The sequence below is a fragment of the Protopterus annectens genome, chromosome 2.part2 (assembly GCF_019279795.1).
Source record: "Protopterus annectens isolate FY-2018-M chromosome 2.part2, PAN1.0, whole genome shotgun sequence".
Classification (NCBI taxonomy): Eukaryota; Metazoa; Chordata; order Ceratodontiformes; family Protopteridae; genus Protopterus; species Protopterus annectens.
This window is the reverse complement of record NC_056730.1, coordinates 881055229-881075675: the sequence shown is the minus strand read 5'-3', so window position 1 is coordinate 881075675 and position 20447 is coordinate 881055229. Positions and strand designations below refer to the sequence as shown.

Sequence of the window (20447 nt, the reverse complement as noted above, 5' to 3'; positions counted from 1 at the left end):
CAGGGGTAGGTTGAGAAGTATTTTTTCATGTGTTCGAATTTATAAGTTATTGTGGTGTATGAGGAAATGTGGATTAAGTAGTAGAAGTGATTTAATTTTTTTGGAAAAAGTGTCATTTGGGAATTTCATTCACTCTGTGTTGTGTTAATTTATTTAATATAGTTATGATGTATAAGAAAGTGTGGGGGTACATCTTTAAGTTCTAAGCTGCATTATGATTAAAGAAAAGTATTTAAATGTTTAATTATTTAATTTAATTAAATTAAGATGAATTAATGCTGAGATGGAATATAAAAAGCTGCTTGGATTGTATGATGTTATTCCATTGAAGGCCTATGAGGCCGAGGTACCAGGATATATTGATTAAAGAAGGAAAATTGGCAGTGCTTGGTGTTTTTTTTGATTGAGGAGAATTCCTAGCGTTTTAGCTTCCTTTGGGAGCTTGTGTGATCTGGTCTTTGAATCTGTATTCTTGCAGGCTTTCCATGCTCAACCCTTAGATGTGTTAGTCAAGCTCATTGTGCAGTGCGCTTGGAAGACTCCTGCCACCATCGAGCCAATCCTCCGGAGACTGGACACATTACTCTCCCTCCAGAGGTGCACCCACATTGGTCCAAAGGTTTGTCAGTAAATGCTATGGTGGTGTCAGTGGCCACAAGGAAAGAACTTGCAGAGGAGAGTCTTGCTGTTTATCCTCCAATCAGGGAATCTCAGATATTGGTCAGGTTAGGGAAGTGGGTTTATGCCTCATCGAACTTTGCCATACGGTTGTTGAAATACTTAGCACATTGTACCTGTCTCCAGAGAGACCTGTTCATGGAACTCTCAGCAACTTTGGCAGGAACTGTGTCTGATGAGGTACGTGACAAAGTTGCCTCACAGCTTGCCAATCTGGAATCCATATCTAACTCGTCCATGCAGTCGATTTCCCATACAACCGAAGGGGTGGCCAGAGCAGCAGGTGTTGTCATGAGATGTCACACCTGGATACACTTGTGCAACTTTGTGGACCCTTTCTAGTCTTCCTTCATCAATACTGCTGTTGATGCCTCCTCTCTTTTCGGTCTAAAGATTAAAGACACATTAGCCAGGTGTAAGAAGGAAGGCAAGACCCTATCTGCTGTGGGTGTACATTTTTCTACTCCCCAACATTCCTACTCTAGGAATCAGAGAAGTGGAAAGATGTGGTTCAGGAAATCCCAAGGGTCTTTCTGTGACACACGTGGTGAGTTTTCCTCTCTGGGCAGAGGAGGAAACTCATCAGAAAGATGCCCCCCCGAGGCAGAGGGGTCCATGTAACCAGGGGTCCAGAGATTCTTTTTCAGAGCAGTCCTACCAGTGCTCCTGAAGAAAGGCCCAATGGCTTGCCTCTGGAAGCAGTCCTGGGATGATTCTCTCTGCACCATTTGGCCTGGCATTCCATAATGACAGATTCCTGGGTGCCGACAGTAATTACCAGAGGTTATCACATCCCCTTTGATCTTTACCCGAGGTTGCAAAGGCGAATCCCTGATGTTCCATACAGTCAGAGGGATGTACCAGCACAAGAAATCCGAAAGCTGCTCCAAAAAAGAGTCATCCAGTTAATCTCACCAGACCAAATAGAATCCGGATTTTAATCAAGGTTCTTTTTAGTGCCAAAAAGACAGGGGACTGGAAGGCAATTGTGGACCTAGGCATCCTAACAAGTTGGTCAGGCAAACCAAATTCCGGATGGTCATGGTTAAGTCTATCCTCCCGTTTCTGGAAAAAGACGACTGCATGTGGAAGATAGATCTCCAAGATGCGCATTACCATATATAAATGGACAAATGCTCCAGGAAATATCTCTGCTTCTGGCTGGGAGCCAGTCACTACCAATTTTGAGCACTGCCCTTTGGTCTCTCCATAGCCCCCAGAGTGTTCACCAAATGTATGGCAGTGGTAACAGCTCACCTGAGACTGCAGGCATTCAGAGTGTTTCCATATCTAGATGATTGGCTTCTTACCACCCCCACCAAGCATCTACTGCTTCACGCTTTACTCTACACTCTACAGCTAGCAAACTCCTTAGGGATCTCAGTAAACAAAGAGAAGTCAAAACTAGTACCTGTTCAAAGCCTAGAATTCATAGGAGCAACATTCAACACAAGGTTTTGCCTGGTTGCCCTTCCGCTTCACAGGCTTCAGAGACTAAGATCTCAGCTCCAATTGATCCTCTCTGAGGACAAAGTCCCAGCTCGTTTAATCCTTCAAATGCTAGGATCAGTGGCAGCAATGATTACCGTGAAGATTGGGTGAAGATAGATGAAGGCTGCCAGCTTAGCCAGATAGAATTTTGGAGATAATTCTGCCATCTGTAAATATTAATGTAAACCACAGGCTTGTTGTCTTAAATGGTAAAAATAGTGTTACATGTGGAACTGGAAAAAATGTAACAACAGTGCACTCTACTGACCAAGTAAAGCATGTTGTGACCCTTTGATGTTGAGTCAGTAAGTCTAGAGTGAGGCATCCTGCCTATTGTTTTAAGGCCAGAGTTAAAGGCCAGAATTTGCATGCATAAATGTCCTTTATTGCTCTGGTTTCTGCCGAGAGGTGAAGAATGTAAATGTAGTTTCTGTTAGCCTGGGAACACAGGGAAGTGTGAAGAATGATGTAATGTGAACCAGGAATGTGATTTAAAAAACAGAGAGAATCAGAGAGCATTAAGCATTTTTGTCTTGACCATCCAACTCACCAGCACTGTCTTGCTCTATATGTAAGTTTATCTTAGACTTGTGTTTTCTCTTAGAAATAGCTAGAAACTAGAAAGATTAGACTAAGTGTTTTGCTGTGATGTTAGAACTGTACTACTGAATTATTTTAAAGTCTTTCTCTGTGACCTCTGAACTCCTGACTAGCACTGTGTAGTAAAAAGTATTGTCTTGTGTTTTGACTATTTGTTATTAAATATTTTTAAACCCTATCAACTGTGGCTGTTTTTGTAGAGATAATTTAAACTCTTTAGAATACTTGCATGCCTTTGGTAAAATTGTACAAAGCAATTTCAGTATCTTTAGCCCTGGGTTATACTACCAATTGGATAATAATATTGCACAGTAATAATTGGCTACCCTTTTAAAGGCCTTTGAGTAGCTGATAAATATTAGTGGGTGGTGGCAGCTGATACTACCATATAGTCTGGGAAAAAGAGACACAGCTGGAGAACCTGTGCCAGCCTTCCCCAGGAGTGTCTGTGTGGTTGTATAAACTCTTCTCAAAGTGTGTGTGTGTGTGTGTGTGTGTGTGTGTGTGTGTGTGTGTGTCTGTGTGTGTGAGCTACTTGGGCAGGGACACAAAGCACTGTTTGGACAGAGAGTGCTGGAGGTTTTAGCTTGCCCACTAGGCTGAGATCTGGACCTATAGCTGTGCCAGTGGGGAGTCTTATTGGGGACCTGGAGAGCAAGGGAGCGACCAGCCCCAGACTGACTGATTTCTGTGTGCTCTTAAGGGAAATTGCACTTTACTGTGTGAATTTATTATCCTTTCCTCCTATATGAGACGCCCCTCACTGGTGTTAGTGGTGAGGATTGAGGCTACTTGATTGCTGGGCCAGGGCAGGGGTGTCGCATATTGTTTGTCAGTGGTGGGATATCCACACCATATATTAATTGGTTGGCAAATACTAATTGACTTGTAGTGGTGTGGGTAGAGTGAATTCCTGTAGCTTGTGTACGATGAGCTTTGAAGGTGTTTTGTACTCTAAATCAGCCACTCAGTGAATACTCAGAGTTCAGATCACAATTGTTTTATTTCTTTTGTTAGCTTAGTTAGTTAGGGTGAGCAGGCAGCATGTCAGCAGAGGAGTATGGAAAGCTGACAAGGTGACAGCTGGCGGAGATGTGCCAGGCTAGGGGACTGGTGCATGGAAAACTGACTAAGGCAGACCTGATTGCAGCCTTGGTTACAGCTGCATCAGAAAACAGCAACCAGGAGGACAATCAGACTGGCAGTGGAGATATAATACCCTCAAAGAATGGACAGCTCAACCTTTCTGCAGAGGACATACAAATCCATCTGGAGCTAAAGAGACTTGAGTTGGAAGCCAGGCGTTTGGAACTGGAAACTGCAACATTTGCAGGCTGTGCCAGTAGCCGGGAAAGCCACTAGTCCAGGTACACTTCCAGGAGCTAGGGTTAAATGTTTTGAATGCAACCAGTGGGGCCATGTGGCATACAGGTGTCCACGGAGGCAAGGTGGGGAACAAAAGGTGAGGGAGCCAGTAAGTGGGAAAGACAAAATGCCAATAGTAGGTTGTCTTGAGACAAGAATGGTAAGAAACTACCATCCTGCAGATATCCTGATAGGGAAGGATTTGGATGAGGCAGTACCATGTGTTTATGCAGTTACATGCAGTCAGGCTAGGAGACAAGCATGTGGGTCTGGTAGCCTTGGGGAGACCCGGACAGACTGCATACTTGCAGCCAGGACTGGTTAGGGAGGGAGCTACCCTGTAGCAGTGAGACTGAAGGTGAGCCACAGCTCCTTGGGGGTACTGATGGTCCCTTGGAGAGAGTGACTGCAAAGGTAGAGGTGAGTAGTAGTACCCAGGATGACAGTGAGGCACCACTGTCAGAGGATGCCAGACTTCCTGTGGAAGGGGAGCTGGGAAGGGTTACAAGGAGAGAGTTGAGACAGGCTCAGCTCTCAGACCCTACATTGCAAGGCCTGAGGCAGGTAGCTAGGGAGGCATCTGATTCTCAAGGAAAGGGAGAATCTCTATACTGGGACAAAGGATTACTGTACAGAGAGTGGACCCCTGAGCGAGGGGTAGAAGGTGAGAGAGTACAGCAGTTGTTAGTGCCTAAAGCCTACCATCTGACACTTCTGACCATAGCCCATGATATTCCCTTTGCAGGTCATATGGTCATAAAACGTACAAAGAGGCATATTATGCAGAACTTCTATTGGCCTGGAATTTCCAGATATGCAACAGGGTAATACAGGACCTGTGAGCAGTGCCAAAAGGTAGGCAAGGCAGGAGACAGGGTGAGAACTCCTTTGATGCCTTCGCCTGTGATTGAGGAGCCATTTCAGAGGGTAGCTATGGATATTATGGGTCCTCTGAGTACCCCAAGTTCCACAGGGGAAAAGTATATCCTGGTGGTAGTGGATTATGCTACACAATACCCTGAGGCAGTGGCTTTGTCCTCCATTGAGGCAGAGAAGGTGGCAAATGCATTGTTAGAGATTTTCAGCAGGGTAGTTTTCCCAAAGGAAATACTGACTAACAGAGGTGCCATTTTCATGTCAGACCTTCTGGCTTGTCTGTGGAAGTCCTGTGGGGTGAAGCACATGAAGACCACCCCCTACCATCCCCAGATTAATGGTCTTGTTCAGAGGTTAAACTCTACAATCAAGTCCATGCTACGGGCATTTGCAGATCAGTTTAAGAGGGAGTGGGAGAAATATTTGCCCCATCTGTTGTTTGCTTACAGAGATGTTCCCCGGGAATCCACAGGTTTTTCACCCTTTTAGTTGCTGTATGGGCATAGGGTGAGGGGACCTCTAGATTTAATTCGAGATGAGTGGGAAGGTGAGTGTGAGTCTCACAAGGAGTCTGTTGTGGCATACATCCTAAACCTCAGGACAAGGCTCAGGGAACTCATGGGCTTGGCTCAGGAGAACCTGGCAGAAGCTCAACAACAGAAAAGGTGTGGTATGACAGGAATGCTCGAGCTAGAGAGTATACTGTGGGGCAGCAGGTAATGGTTCTCATTCCTGTCAGAAACAACAAGCTGCAAGCAGCATGGGAGGGACCCTACAAGGTGGTAAGAAAAGTAAGTGATGTTAATTACATGGTGGAACTGCTAGGCAGAAGGCAGGGGCACAAATTGTACCATGTTAACATGATGAAACCTTACCATGATAGGGAGGCCCTTGTGCTGAGCATTTGCAGTGGATTGCAGGAGGAGTCTGAAGGCGATCTGGGGACTGATCTTCTCAGTGAGGCTTTGGCTGACACCTCAGTGGAAGGGTTAGCAATGTCCCAGCAGCTGTCCCCTACCCAGGTTAGAGAAATCCAAGCAGTGTTGCAGGAATTTGGGGACATGTTCACTGGGAAGCCAGGGTGTACCAACCTGGGGCAGCACCAAGTAGATACAGGACCCCAAAGGCCTATTAGGCAGGCCCCTTATAGAGTGCCCGAGAGAGTCAAACAGACTCTGAGGGAGGTGGTACAGGAGATGTTGAAACTAGGGGTGATTGAAAAGTCCAACAGTCCCTGGGCCTCCCCAGTGGTGCTGGTGCCAAAGAAGGATGGCAGCACCAGGTTCTGTGTGGACTACAGGAAATTAAATAGTCACACAGAGTCAGATGCTTACCCCATGCCTAGGACAGATGAGGCCATAGAGCAGCTGGGTGGGGCTAAGTATCTTACCCCATTGATCTTACCAAGGGTTACTGGCAGGTGCCCTTGACTCCCTGTGCTAGAGAGAAGTCAGCCTTTGTGACTCCTTTTGGCTTGTATGAGTTCACAAAGATGCCCTTTGGGATGAATAATGCCCCAGCAACTTTCCAGAGGCTGGCAGATTATATCGTAGCAGGAGCAGGAGGGTTTGCCCTTGCTTACCTAGGCATTGCCATCTACAGCCATTCACCTAGGCGAAATGGCTGAGAGAATGTCTCTCTTTTGTCTATCAACATAACCAAATGTGTTTAACTATGAAAATAAAGGCGCATTGAACCAGATCAGTTGCTACTTCAGTGTATTTTCTTTCTAAAGCTTCTATGGATGACATTTGTGCAGCAGCCACTTGGGCATCTCCTCATACCTTTATCATTCATTACAAATTGGACTTTATCTCCAGGGGGAGAGCATCCTTTGGCTCAATGGTGCTCAGGAATATCCTTCTATAGGGCCTCCCAGGACATAAAGTAGCTAGAGACTGTACTATCCATCATGAATGAATGAATGAAGATGAGCATCATCAGATAAAGAAGTTATGTTCTTACCATAACATTCTATCTGTGTTGTTGATCTTCATTCATTCATGACATCCTACCCTCCTATCCCCTCCGAAAGACTCCTGGAGGTTCGGACTTGGTCCTGGTTTCAGAATAGGGTTTTTGCTCAGACAAAGCCACTGCTTTCTATACTTATGAGCAAACTCGATCTGAGGAGATGAGGAAAGGGGCACTATGGGTAATCTTAGCTCGAGAGTTTATGGCTGAGGCGAGCTTGTTATATCAGCTGAATCAGTTCCAAGGACGGAACCAAGACCCATCTGTCATAAATAAATGAAGATCAACAATACAAATGGAACGTTATGGTAAGAACATAACTTCCTTTTTTGTCTTCATTTATTTTATATCCTAAAACAAACTTGAAAATATCTTAAAATGTCCCTCATCAGCAAATAAGGCTAGTTTTTCTAGAGTATCATACCAGTTAAATCACTGAATTTGTGAGTCCCTTATTTTCTTTGCCAGTGGCTGTACATATGAGGCAAATAGTGAAGTGGAAATTTTACACCCCTGCCTGATAGCTCTGTACAAACAAAGCTTGTTAGGGAAGAACCCTCCCACCTTGATTCTTGCCTCTGACTCTTTATATATTTTCTTTATTAACCCATTATTCTATCAAGAAATACAGATAATGCCATTTCCCTACTTATAAAAAACATGCCCAACTCTATTGAATGCCTTCTCTGTATCAAAACTCACCGACAGTTACTAGGTCTTCTTATACTTGGCTTTCCTCTCAATAATCATCATTCTGTTAATGTTGTCAGATTTTTACCTCCTCACCACAAAACCACATTGACCCATACCTGTTTTGTAACACCTTAGCCATTCTGTAGCTAGCATAGAAGTACCTGCTTTTGAGTCATGACTCTGAATTGAAATTGGTCTATGTGAAGTTGAATTTAAAAGGTCTTTGCGCTCCTTGGGTAGTATAGCCACCACAGCTTTCTTCTAAGATGCTGATACAGTCCCTCCTTTTAAAATATTGTTAAGCATAACCTTCCAGATCTATATCGCTTTCTTCCCTCCTAAAAGAATACTATCTGTTCCTGGAGACTTCTGTGTTGTTTGATAATAAATCATTTTTATCTCGTCCCCTCCAATCTTGGCTATTAATTCTTGAGTCTCATCTTCCTCTAACCTTGGCTTATTTAAGTCTTCCATAAATATTTCCATTTGTGTCTTTTGAGTCCTCATGCTTCTGCTCAGTACAGATTTTATAGAATTTCTGAAATATCTCTAATACCTCTATAGGGTCTCTGGTTATTTTTCAGTCATAGATGTCCTAATTTTGGCAACACCCCTTCCTGTTTTCTGTTGCTCAAGTCATTGTGCTAATGGTTTTCTGTGCTCTGGAGTTGTTATTGTGGTAGTTGTTGATAGATTTATTGTCTTCCTAAGGATTCATTAACTTATATGCCTTCCACATATAAACCTCATGTACTGGGTCTGTCAGGCAATATCAATGTACTATGTTAACACATATTGATACTCTGTTTATCATATTGTCTTCTGTCAGTGCTACAGCCAGGTAATGATTTATGTTTCAAACTCTGAATTACTGACGAGGCTCAGATTTGCCTTGATGAAAAAATGTATACCACATTTCTGAATCCACATTTTAAAGTTTTAAATGAAAGTAGAAACCATAAAACAGTTTGTCTTTCATCTATCTTTTTACTTGCTTATTGTTATTTAATCTGTGTTTTGACATATCCAGTAATTGCAAAATAGCAAGGTAACAATGAACAAAGAAGTCCTTCTTCCACCATCACGTCTTTGAAAATAGATTGCTAAAATGTTATTCTTCGTACATCTGTACTTGCTTATTATCATAGGACTTTTATTATTTGGACTGCTGAACAGTCTTATTAGCTGTCACAGTTTCTTCCCTTGAGCTAAACAGCAATATTTGTTGCCTCAAATATTTATTATCTCCACCATTCCACTCTAATGTAAATTACCCTCTGCAAATTGGAACAGTATCACAGGAAGAATTATTTGTTCATAAGCCAGCAGTTTGAAATGTGTACAGCAGAATTTTTATTAGGTCTGCACTGTGGTATGTGGTCTACCTGAAACATTAAGCAAATTAGTCTAGCCTATTGAAGTGATGTACTCTGTAGTAAAATATACTTTAAGTTTATGAAAACAAATATAGACTTTGAAGTTGTTTTGTTTGTTACCCCCTTGGATCTTTGATTAAAATGCCATTACATTAAGTAGAATTATGTTATCTTAAAATATGTGGATTCGTTTTTATTTTCAAGTGCAGCAGAGTGCCTGATGTAGCTGTTGGGCCTTCCTAGCAACCAGATGATCTGTTTATTTAAACTGTAATAGGTGGATGCAGACAAACCCCATTTTTATGGATATGTTTTCTTATTTTTCTTTGTTGACATGCCTCTACAGTCATATGAGTATAGTGATGGATGGTATTTTCATTTCCAAAAATCATATTGTGACCATATTAGCACAGCTTGTATATTGTTACTTGTAAATGAGAGCTCTAGTATGAGATCTTCTTCACCTACTATATAGTCTACAGTTAGTGGAAGTTAAAGGAAATAAGTAGTCGTGGCTGTTTTAGCATGTATTCTGTCATTATGTCACTCATTGATACATAATTTGTCCCATTTCCTCAACTGATATTATCTTTAAAGATAAATCACTCTTTCTTGCAGTTAGCATAAACACTAACTGATGTCAGTTCGCTGACTGAGTTTTGGAAATGTAAAATATTTTCTAATTAAGTGTATCAGTTATTGTACTACTTCATCTTGTTAATAGCTTTTACATTTTTTATATAAATATCTTTATTTTTTAAGGAAACCATTGAAACTAGCCAATCAGAGGAGTGGCAGTAGCTGTAAGGATTTATCTGTGAACTTTGCTTAAGTTATTTTTACCAGCACATAACATGTACACAGTTTGACCACATTAACCCCTCCAAACAAGCCCAGCCCTTCGCTTGATCTGTGATTTAACTCTGAATAGTGTGACTTAGCACTACCTTTTCATGGAGAACACGACCTACAATAGCAATGTTTAGAATAGCTCTGTACTAAAAGATTCAGCCCTGCTCAAAGGTTTAAGAACTTCTGTGAGTTGCGTGGAATTGAGTGGTTTTGAACGCAGTGCTTTACAAATGCGCACAGCTCAGGCTAGCCCCCCCAGACCTGGCGTGTTGCCATTATTTTAAATTTTATGGTACTTTTACCTCTCTTAGGTGAATCCACTGACAGACAAACAAACCCACCAGAGTCTGAAGTAATAAATTGTCTTTATGGCCCTGATGAGTGCATTGCACTACTTTGTTGCCCGACTTTGGAATTGTAATATTTTTTTGTCAGAACTGCACAGGAAATCCAAGTTTAAAAGACTGTTTACTTTCCAAAGGTAAGACTGAATTTTGTCTGCAACAAAATATTTCTTTTAGTTGATCTCTGAACACATGGATTTCCTTTACAATACGGGCCCCATTCTAATCAGTTTTTTCCACCTTTACATTCCTACAGGTAAACATTGAAAATGATGTAATAATATTAAATAATATAATAGTATAATATATGATACAATACAATATCAGTTTATTGTTATATTGCATTGTATTTTACTATGTTATATTTCATTTCGTCTCTAAGTTACCTGAAACTACAGCACCTGACCCTTCCAAATAATATGTACTAATCCTGGATATGACTGGTCTGTTGCAGGATATGTGTGCACACACAGCCACATTCACTCTCACATACAGGCAGCTAGAAAGATTGTTATTTCATGTATGACATGTCTGTTGGATGTAGTAGGAAATTGGAGCAGTATGTAAGACCTATGCAGACAGAGTGAGTTATGAAAACTGAATTGGAAGACCAAGCACTGGGTAGAATTCCCAACTGCTGCTAAACTTTACTGCCAGGCCATGGATTTGTGCTTCAGAATTTGAAGATAATTATTGTTCATATAGGGTTTAAATCTTGCAACTGCAGGACAACTTTTCTGTATTTCTTCCTAGTAAATGTACTTTTAGTTATGCTTTAATTTTTATTATAAATCAGTTTGTACTGTGCATATGTCAGTTAGTGTTGTTTTTAGTTTGTGCATGTGAACAATGTTTATGTATGATTGTTTTATGGCATATACACATTACTGTAGAGAAGTAGTTCACGTCGCAGGCAATACTTTGGTCACTAGTAGTCTAAGTAAATAAAGTGGGCATTCTAAGGGCCACAGTACAGAATTATTTTCCATTATTGTCAGTCTGCTCCTACAAACATAAAACGTCTAGTTACAATATGTCTGTGTGTGTTTTCTTCAGCTATGCTTGTCTCTCTACTGTAAGTTCAGTATTTCCTTGTTTAGATTTAGATTGTTTAGCTCAGTAGATTTAGCAGAGGATGCAAAAAGCAGGAATTCATAGAAAACCTAGCATCACTAATGCTATATTTTTTTTGCAGAGGGCTTCTTTTCTGTTTAATGGCAATCACTTGCCCAGTCCCATTGCAGCAGTTTGCAGCCATTGTCCTCTTGCAAGAATTTTGAAAAGCAGCACACCAAGCTAACATGAATAGTGACATTGTGGATGACTATAGACTGCTCCGAGGTGACCTTTGTCTTGTTTTTCAAGCCATGAATGACCCAGTCCTGTTTGACTCTCTTTCTATGCAAAACCAGTGGCTCTACCTTTACTAGGGGCTTAAATCTACACCAACAAATAAACAAGACTCACTGGAGAGATAGTCCTAACTCAGTTTATTCCCAGCCAATATAAGAAGTTACCACTACAGGTCAAACAAAGTACTACTTTGACTACATTTAAGGCTAGTCTTGATGAATGGATGTCTAGACACAAACTTAAAACAGGATTATCATGTGCAGCCCTGCTCAGTTTGAGAAGTAAGCATTAGTATGTGCTTGAAAAGGGAGACGTAAGCTTTTAAGTGTATGGCTAGGCATCTTACAGTTCTTGGGATCTCTTGCCTAGTATTAATCCTAAGTTCCTGTGTCACAGTTTAGGTTTATCTGTGCATAATCTGAAACATTTATTGGATTTGTTTTGATGCTTTCAGTTACATGCACATAGTCCAGTGAAATACAGTTTGCATCCAGTTTAGCCCCTTCATTGTACCATAAGGAATAATATTCAAATTCTGTCCGAGTTCCTACTACTGAATTCACATCTTTCATACCAAATATTTTCATAAATTACTTCAGAAATCTGTTCTCTTTTGTTACAATTTCCCTTCAAGGTCCCCATGGTACAATCCTCACTGTTGCAAATCAAGTTCCAGTTCCAAGCTATAAGTAATATTTCCTGCCAAAATCTGATTATTTCTACCAAATTTTTCTTAAGATCCACAAAGCAGTTTTTGGTGGAATATAAATAAGTGCAAGCGTATTCCTGTTCCCTTGCCAGTAGCCACTTACTACCACAAATCTACCATTATTGTCTCTTTTTCCTATTCTTTCACTATTGGAGCACCTCTAGCAAATCCGTAGAATTACTCCCCTTTTCCTTTGTTCCTGATACTCTGCTGAATATCCATCCCGAAATCCATTCACATGCTCATTTCTTTCCAAATTAGTCTCCTGCAGCATTGCTGTTTACACTCTGCATTTCTTAATATAATTCAATACTTTTTGCTTTTTTGCCTGTACCTGTAAGGCTGTCTACATTCTAAGGTAATATGGACAGAGTAGCCATTATGATGAAAAGCTGTTATTCCCACCTATTATACATGACAGATATTTTTTGAATGTGTATTTTCAGCTTTTGTCTTATATGTACACATTAAAGTGTGATAGGCCGATGTTTTATGCAGTTGTTTCTTCTCTTGTCCATTTGAACCTATGCCACATTTTCAGTGTTTTTTGTTTTAATGCAGATCCTCAAACAAAAAAACTAAATACATTTTCTGAACACGCCCTCCCCTATTAACTTAGAACAAACACATAAAAGTATGTGCATATTCAACAAATGAAATTTAACACTGTAGTAAGGAGCAGTTGCCCCATACTGGCCCACAGGCATTACCTAATCTAAAATTAATGTTACACATGCAATAGCCTGTGTTCCCACTTACAGTCATTACTAAAGCATGGACAAAGTCATTTAAAGTTTTACAGAGATGATGTAAAGTCTTGACGTGGTTTAGATGTCAGTTTTTAAATTGCTTCTTGTTTGAGGTCCCATGTGGGTGTGAGGATAATTAACAAGTGGATGGCGTAGTGGTGCAGCAGTAGTGTTGTCGTCTCACAGCAAGAGGTTCCCCAGTTTGATTCCCAGCTGGGGTGCCTTATGCGTAGCGTCTGCATGTTCTTCCTGTGTTTGAGTGGGTTTCCTCCGTGTACTCAGGTTTCCTCCCATGTTACAAAGACATGCATCTGGAGCGTTTCTCCCTGGGCCTCCACTAAAAATTGGCTTTGTTCCAAGTTGGACTTTCCTGGTAAGCAAATGCTAAATAAATAAACAAGTAAAAGTCCCTAACTGAGTACATTGCAGGTGGAGTTTTTCCTCACAGGCAGGAGGATTGCCTTAATATAGCTGTGAGGTGCAGAGAAGATAGCTGTGGCAGTTGTTTGCATTTGTACACCAAACAGCTCTACTAATTATGTTCATCCTTTTTAGAAAAACAGTGACTGAGTTGCTTGAGGTGGTACCATCAACTGACTGTAATCTTGACAGGAGACTTCAGTGCTACCTTGGCCTGAACATTGATGACAGACTTTGTGGCTGTGTCTTCATGTCTGAGCCTATATGTCTGAACATTCTTTGAAAAGAACAATGGAGCTGTCAGGTAATCATCACTTGGTTGTGATTTACATTTTCCAGGCAAGGCATGAATGGATAAACCTGTGAGACTCAGATGAGCAGAGAATGTTTGCTCAGAAAATCTGAAGGCTTATGTTTGAAGTAAGTCCATCTTCTGATTCTGACAGTCTTTGTGTTGTGATACCTGGGGAACTGAAGGTGAAATGACCACAATCAAGACCTCATTCACTGAGACAAGAAGAATAAGCTGTGGCTAGAGATGATTAGTACCTGACACAGTGGTAAATCTAGAACATTGTGCTGGATATCAGTGGTTAGAGAAACTGTTAGGAAGAGTGAAAAAAGTGATTTTCCATTTCGTGCTGGAAGAAGACTTTCCTGATTCATCTTAGAGGTATCAGCAAACCAAGAAGGCCACACCGACAGCAGTCACTAAAGCAAAAGTTCTGCATGGAGAAAGTTTGGAGAATCCATAGAGTACTTTGGCTCCTCAATGAGGCTGTGAAAAACCATTTGGCAACCTAAGAAGGGAATGTAGGATCTCACTCAGCTTTTACTAAGCTGGCCAGAGAAGTACTGACCAGTCCTGGTACAGTTATTGATATGTAGAAGGAGCCAATATATCTTCATATCAGATGGCAATACCTGAAGTCTCTGGCTGACATCCAGCACTGTAACTGAAGTCACTGCTGTAGTCAGAAGCCTCCATAATTGGACGATTGCAGGTGTCACTGAGATCTGTCCAGTGCTGTTAAAGGTCTTGGACAGAGCTGTGGTCATAAAACTAATGTACCTTTTCTGTGTTGCACAAAAAGCAGAGCGAGTACATCTGGAATGGCAAACTGCTGTGGTTGTTATTACCTTTAAGTAAAGTGACTAGAATGTATGTTTCATCTGTGAAATCACACTCCTTTATACTCCTTGGAAAACACCATTCAAGAATGCTGAGAGGATACTTTATCCCACTTTAGATTAGTTCATAACACTTCTCTGTTTCTTAATTTTCTGATGTAATTAAAGACGGATTTATAATTGTCCATGGCATCAGATACTAGTACCATTTCATGCTTGCTTAGCTTTGTTATTTCTAATGGTACCTTTTATTTCCTTACTGAGCCTTTTGATATAATCTTTAATGTAGACATATTCAGGATTTATTATAGAACATAATAGGTCTTTTTTTATAAAGCTGATTTTTACTCATAGACCACTAGTTGGTTTGTTTTTGAATTTCCCAATGTATTTGGTTCTAATAGGGACTGCCAGGTCTAAGCAGTTTTCCTAGATGGAAGTAGAACTCTGCTGCATAAGGAGCAGCGGTGTCTACACAGGGAGTGATTATATGAGATGTAAATTTTATAAGCTTATCAGAGTTTGAGTAGTTTTGTTCTCCTGAAGTCTTTAAATTAGGATTTATTCACTGGGGGTGTTTGATAATTCAAAGGAGAAGGTCATATTTAACCAGAGATGTGGATACTATAAGCATGGTGTATTATGGTCCGTATTGGTAAAGGCAAGGTTTTGCTTCCTAGTGGTTCTGTTAACTGATTGTTCTAGGGAATTATTATTTATTACATCCTGGAATTTTTGGACATACCCAACTTTTTAGGTGCAAGTGCACCACTTTATCGAGGGATATTTAAAACCACCCACTGAAAGGTACTTTTCATTATTTGTGTTTCAGAAAGTACATTCAGGAATCTCTTATGCTCACTGGGCACATAGAGGATAGCGGATACTTTGCTTTGCACAGAGTAGCTTGTTGTTCAGTGGGTTCTGCTTGAGGTCTTGGGAAATCTGCTTAGAAGTGATATGGTTTCTGACATTAAAATGTACCCACGTTTCCCTCATATCTGAATGTGTGGTATGTGCTAAACACACCTAAGGAGGGAGTGCTGTCTTTTAAATCGATTCTCAGTTATGACACTGACATGGATGTGTTCAAGTTGCAGGAGGGCCTCAGAATCAGGCAACGTTTTATTAAGACTTCTGTCATTGTGAAGAGCAACCTTTATGTAGTTTAATTTGGGATTGCTGTAACTTTATTTTATGTGATGTGCCAGAATACTAGAATCCCCGAGAATAACACCAAGTACTTATCTAATTGCTGAAGCCAATTATTTTTTCTTTGTAATTAGGTATCATTGTGAGTGAAAGTTGGATTCCACTAAGGACTAGAGTCATACCTGCATTTGACATGTGTAGTGAGATCCAGCATATCTCTCTGCATGTCTTTCAGGGTTGAGAACTTTGTCATTCACCCCCACATGAACTACCACTAGGTCATATTCATATTTTCCTTGTGTAAGGGATTGAAGAGCCTTTGTAATGTCACCGACTATGGTGCTGAAGGGATAACTAACTGACACCCTGTCCTTGTCCACCCTCATAAGCATGGAGTCAGTGTGCCTGGCAATGCAGTCACCAATTGCTAAGGCATTTCTGTTTATACTTGTGATTTTAGTGGTCATAAAAGGTTTAAATTCAGCCTGGTCACTCTTCAATGTGTGAGGATTGTGGTGTTATGTATTTAGATCTCTGCTGAGGGTTTATTTTCCTGATTCTAGGAGGCATGGGAAGCAACGTTTTGACAATCACAGCCTGTGGTGATTTGATATGCTGCTATAGAGCTGTGGATGGCATATGTGGTGCTCACAGGCCATCTTCTTTGGTGAAAGGGTGGCCTCCATGTTGTGTAGATTCACCTCTTACAAACTATATCATGTATGTCAAATAGTAATTGACTTTAAGCATTTGGCAATTTCTACACTGCCTAGGACACTTGACTGCTATGAAGTATAAAATAGAATGGATACAAGTCTGTTTGTCATCTGTTTTGGCCAGGCTGGTCTAAGTTATAAGGATAAGTGCACAAAGTAGTCATTAGTATGTACCGTAATCAAAAGTACAAGAGGTCACAACAACCAAGATAGTAACAATGGCAGTAGTAAATAACAAGCCTACAAGAAGTTTAGAAGAACAGGATAAGAACTTAAGTAGAATGTAGTCACAGTAATCAAAGTAGCAGCAGTGACACTAGTAAGTAAATAATAAGCCAACAAATTATTTTAAGCAGGACTGAAATGATAGTAGTAAGTGAGAGAGTAGCACAGCAGCTACAGTGATAGTAGTAACAACAGAGCACCGTCAGAGCATAACTCTCCAGTGTGCAGCTACAAGCAACTAATAGCATCCCCACGCAAACACGCTCACATGTGATATGTCACTTTGAAGGGGAAATTAAGGAAGACACCCATCGCCTACAATGCAGTGCTCAATTTTGTGCAGCTGTGCTCAAACAAGGGCAAAGTCAAGTAATGCAGTAGAAATTAAAGCAATGCACATGCAACCAACAGCCAATAAAAACTTAATGCTAGCTCACTTCCATCAAAATAATAGTTTAGGGCATTGTAAATTCCCTCTCTCTCACATGACAAAAAATTGCTAAAGCTGTTCTAAATTTTAAAATACTGGCAGACAACACAAGTCTCAATATTACCTATTAATTCAAATAAGAACGTCTGTGGGGTTGGAGGGAACAAATCTGTAGTCATTTCCATTGAACCGGTATTTATTTTATTTATTTTTTATTTTACGTTTGTTTACCGGGATAGTCCGACTGGATACATGTCCATTTTCATCGGAGGCCCAGGGAGAAAAGCTCCACGTAGACAAACTTACATAGATTACACAGAAGTTAACAAACAATTATAAAAACAAAGTGATTATATACAATGGCTTAGTAGTGTTCCCTAGTAGGGACTCACAATTCTCATGGACAGACAATTAAAAGTAAGAAACATCAGATTGGAAGCAGAGCTTGGTGACATAGTTACAAGTTATGATAATTGCAGAATATGCTTTTAGTTTATAACTTAATCAAGGTTGGTACATGGGCATAGCCAATTCACTTTGATATACTGTTTGAGGTTTTTTTTTGAAGAGTAAGTTTGAGAAACATGTAACTTCACTCAAACAAGGGTAAAACTGAGCAACACAGCAGAAATGAAAGCACAGGAAACCAAGAGCAAACAGAAACTCAGAAATAATAGTTCAGAGCACTGTACATTCCCTTTCTCTCACAAGAGAATTGCTAAATTATGTAAACATATTTACTGAGTTTAGAATATGCTGGAGTAGTTGAAATGCTGTTGTCATGTTTCATTCATGTTATCAAAAACTTGTATTTTTGAGAAGTTTTTTTATAAAAGTAATGGGTTATTTGTTTTGTCGGCTGCAGTGGTGCATCTGTTAGCATTGTCACCTCACAGCAAGAGGTTCTTTGGTTCGATTCTCAGCTGGAGTGCCTTCTATGTGGAGGTCATGTCCTCCTTGCAGTTGAGTGAGTTTTAAAAGACATGCGGGTAGGTGCATGTGTGTGTGTGTGTGTGTGTGTGTACCTTCTGTGAAGGTTGGGCACTGGGCTGGCATCTCGACACTGTAAAAACTCCACTGCCAATCAATCTGTGGACCAGTGATTCTCTGTGGTGACCCCTAATGGGAGAAGCTAAAAGGCATTGCTAATGGGTTATTTGTTTTATTGGTATTTTTTTTTCATTGCTGCAAAAAGAATTGATGATGTGTGTTTGAATATAAACATTTTCAGAACCAAAATGCTTTGTGCACAACATACAGTAGGGGGCTGACCGTTTTTGTATCTGGCTAGGTGAGAGCTGAGCACTGGCACTCAGTATCTAAAAGTAAGATCTCTTCACACAATGGTAGATATCTCTGTCATTTAAGGTTAATGTTTTGGTAAGTTTCTCACACAACTGTACGTTATGAAAGATGAGTGGAAGACATCTTTATAAAAGTTACTGTATGTAAGGTGAGCACAGATGAAGGGTAGCAGGGTGGAAGGAAACTATATGAAGGAACTATGAGTTAATTTTTCACTGTGCACCCTGGGGAGCTAAAAAAGAGAGCCAAAAGTAAAAGTATCTTAAAAGTAGTTAAGGAAGGAAAAATATCACTGTGGAATACAGTAAATGATCGAGCATAATACAGTAAACACAATTTACTGACTCTTGTTTTGTCAAACTAGATACCCCCATATAGAAATATAGCTTACCTTGAAGTGCTCTAATCTATATTTAGTTGAAGGCTGCTGGGGCATTTCTTCAACATGGGAGGCTGAGGGGGGTTCCTCCCCATTCAGAAAGGGTTTCAGCCAAACCCATTTCAGTAAAACAAATTAGACAAAATGTATTTTCTTGATATGTAATTCAGCCACTTTGGCAAGTACTGTAGCAGGTCTAGCTGATATCCTCCAAATCCCACTTCTTCGAAATTTTAAATGATGAGACAAATTCGCCGAAAACTTACTTTAACGAATGTTTGGATCACTGCAATTTAACTCTGGGAAATGAGGCCCTTTCCCCTATAATGCAATTGTGAAGTTGGTATATTTAGTTAGTGGGGTGGGGGGAGCAGCCCCCCACATGTGGCGGTGTGTGTAGGAGGGTGAAGCCTCCCCTTTGGTGGGTTTAATTTGCTTCATTGTGTTTGTTTTTAGTTTTGGACAACTGTCTTGTTTCCCAGTGTTAAATTACAATGATTTGACCGTTCATTATAGTACGTTTTTAGTGAATTCGTGTCCTCATTTTACATTTTGGAGAAATGTGATTTTGATCATGTAAAGTAGACTGACTGTAGCATATGTAAGACTCTATCTGGACGCTCTGAAATAAGAATGCGGTAGATGAATTGTAATTTAAAATACATAGTGCTAAGAATGTGTGCCATAAGGGATTAATGTACTATTAAAGTACAGGCAATAAATGTGTTTTTTTCCATATTAAATTGTATAAAGTGATAGTAGGCAGAATACTAGAACAGTGTAATATGTTTTCAGCATACAAAGTCTCTTGAATAAATGTTATTTTTGTAAATGTTAGGAGGAAGGTGGCATTTTAAACGTGTACAGAGCTTGAATTTATTACTGATAAAGCAGAATGTCTTGGATGCACAGCTTTTTTTTGGTGTTTCAGAAAAAGTGTGTAAGAAAATATACTTTGCTATAAAAACAGAGAAAAATAATTGGCTTTTAACAGATGTTATACATTTATGTATTTATGTATTTATAAATGTTGCTTGTGTTTAAGGAAGGGGGGAATAAGGTGTGTGCTTTCAAAATGCTACCTTTTAATTTCTCTTATAAATAAATGGGGAATATGCTTGTGCTTGATTTATTGTTGGTTTTGTGTGGTGGCTGGATCTAATGTGCAGTGTTTTTCTTAATACTGCCTTGCATTCTTTTACGTCTAAATGGGCACTCAGCAGAACAGCAGCAGGGTGATTTAAGGGATTTAGTCTGATTGCTTCATCTGAAGGATTGCATATTCTATCAGGCACGGCCCTTACTCGGCAAGCCACAATCCAGTTTCATTGTTTCATGTTTGAACATTTGATTTCATTTCCTTCCTGTGACTGAAAGCTACAGTTTTCTGGTTCAGAGTTGGATGCATTATCAGCTGTGCTACACTGAGAGAGAGAGAGAGAGAGAGAGAGAGAGAGAGATAAGAGATTGAGAGGTGCAAGGTTTTAGAGTAGTGCCAAATAACGGAAGTACAAGCTAAGTGGATGAAAGGAAGTGCAGCTGTATACAGTGATGATGGTGCTGAGTGCTGGTCAAAAACAGGGTCACTGTCCATACTACTGAGGAAGTGAAAGTACCTCATACTAAGTA

General features: G+C 40.2%; 1 protein-coding gene across 1 annotated transcript in view; it reads left to right on the top strand.

The window, feature by feature from the left end:
• Positions 1-20447, top strand: part of EPB41L4A (erythrocyte membrane protein band 4.1 like 4A) — a 2214504-nt gene that overhangs the window by 1613426 nt on the left and 580631 nt on the right. The gene's annotated exons all lie outside the window — the stretch shown is intronic.